The sequence below is a fragment of the Lactuca sativa genome, chromosome 1 (genome assembly GCF_002870075.4).
Source record: "Lactuca sativa cultivar Salinas chromosome 1, Lsat_Salinas_v11, whole genome shotgun sequence".
NCBI classification, from domain to species: Eukaryota; Viridiplantae; Streptophyta; class Magnoliopsida; order Asterales; family Asteraceae; genus Lactuca; species Lactuca sativa.
The window spans coordinates 64,248,882-64,251,428 of NC_056623.2; positions in this window are offsets into that span (position 1 = coordinate 64,248,882).

The window sequence follows — 2,547 nt, forward strand, 5'->3', positions numbered from 1 at the left end:
TTACCAGAAACCACGCCAATAGCAAAAGCACCTTATCGATTAGCACCGACGAAGATGAAGGAGCTGATGATGCAACTTCAGGAATTATTGGACAAAGGTTTCATTAGACCTAGTTCATCACCCTGGGGAGCTCCGGTGTTGTTTGTGAAGAAGAAAGATGGAAGTATGAGAATGTGCATCGATTACAGAGAGCTGAACAAGGCAACAATAAAGAATAGATATCCGTTGTCGAGGATTGATGACCTATTTGATCAATTGCAAGGTTCGAGCTATTTCTCGAAGATCGATCTAAGGTCAAGATATCATCAGCTGAAAGTAAGAGAGCAAGATATCGAGAAGACTGCATTCAGAACTAGATATGGACACTACGAGTTCTTGGTTATGTCGTTTGGACTAACCAATGCTCCGGCAACATTCATGGATTTGATGAATAGGGTTTGTAATCCGTTCCTTGATAAATCCGTGATAGTGTTCATAGACGACATTTTGATTTACTCGAAAAGCCAGGAAGAGCATGGCAGACACTTGCGAGAAGTGTTAGAAGTTTTGAAGCAGGAGAAGTTGTATGCGAAGTTCTCCAAATGTGATTTTTGGATTCGTGAAGTCCAATTCTTGGGTCACGTGGTCAACCAAGAAGGGATAATGGTTGATCCAGCGAAGATCGAAGCTGTAATGAAGTGGGAACAACCGAAAAGTCCCACGGAGATTCGAAGCTTTTTAGGATTAGCCGGATATTACCGAAGGTTTATCCAAGGCTTTTCTTCGATTGCTACTCCATTGACAACTTTGACCCACAAAGGAGCTACTTATGCTTGGAGTGATAAGCATAAAGAAGCATTCGAGAAGTTAAAGAAGAAGCTATGCGAGGCACTGATACTTTCTTTACCCGATGGAGTTGAAGACTTCACTGTTTATAGCGATGCGTCTGGGTTTGGATTGGGTTGTGTTTTGACCCAAAGAGAAAAGGTGATAGCATATGCGTCTCGACAGCTGAAAGAGCATGAAAAGAATTACCCGACTCATGATTTGGAGTTGGCAGCGGTAGTTTTCGCTCTGAAAATATGGAGGCATTACCTCTATGGCACGAAGTGCAAACTTTTCACTGATCATAAGAGTCTCCAATATCTCTTTAATCATAAAGAATTGAATATGAGGCAACGACGCTGGCAAGAATTACTTAAAGACTACGACTGCGAGATACTTTACCACCCCTGTAAAGCTAATGTTGTTGCTGATGCTCTCAGTCGGAAAGTCAATCTTGAAAGGAAAAGGCCAAGAGCGTTGAGAATTGAAGTTGTCTCGACCATTGTGGAAAGTATAAAGAAAGCTCAAGAGGAAGCTTCTGAGAAAAATGACCGAAAGGAGGAACGTTTGGGTAAAACGTTGGTGTTTGGTACTAACGGTCATGGACTGAAGGTATTCCAAGATCGTATTTGGGTACCTAAGTCAGGAGGAATCAGAGATCTTCTGATTGAAGAAGCTCACAAAACCATGTACTCAATTCATCCTGGTAGCACTAAAATGTATAGGGACCTGAAACCCTACTACTGGTGGCCGACAATGAAGCTTGATGTTGCAAAGTATGTGGCCGAGTGTGTGACTTGTGCGAGAGTCAAGACACAACATCAGAAACCTTACGGGAGTTTAGAACCATTGCATGTGCCTATGGGTAAGTGGGAAGACATTGCTATGGATTTTGTCACTAAACTGCCCAGAACAAAGAATGGTCACGACATGATTTGGGTGGTCGTTGATCGATTCACTAAGAGTGCGCATTTCATAGCAGCCAAGGAGAAGTGGTCTATGGAAAAGCTTGCGAATTCTTACATGAAGGAAATTGTGAGGCTTCACGGTGTTCTGTTAACGATTGTGTCGGATCGTGATAGCCGTTTCACCTCGAGGTTTTGGAAAAGTCTACAAGAGGAAATGAGTACCAAGTTATGTTTAAGCACAGCTTACCATCCACAGACTGATGGTCAGAGTGAAAGAACGATACAAACACTTGAAGATATGCTGAGAGCATGTACCTTGGAATTCCTAGGTAATTGGGATGAACATTTACCATTGGTAGAATTTTCCTACAATAATAGTTTTCACTCGAGCATTAAGATGGCACCTTATCAAGCTTTGTATGGACAGAAGTGTCGTACGCCGTCTTATTGGCTTGAGGCTGGGGAAAAGCAGTTTATGGGACCGGAGTTGGTTCATCAAACTGCTGAAAAGTTGAAAATAATTAGGGAAAGAATGTTAGCGGCTCAGGATCGTCAAAAGATCTATGCTGACAAAAAGCGAAGACCGATGACTTTTGAGGTTGCAGATTCGGTTTTACTTAAAGTCTCGCCGTGGAAGGGACTTATTAGATTTGGTAAAAGGGGAAAGTTGAGTCCAAGGTTTATTGGACCGTTTAAAGTTCTTCGGAGGATTGGGAACCAAGCTTACAAGCTCGAATTACCCGAAGAACTGAATGGAATTCACAACACTTTTCATGTGTGTTATTTGAGGAAGTTCACGAGAGAAGTTCCCGATATAATTCCAATTTCTGAATTG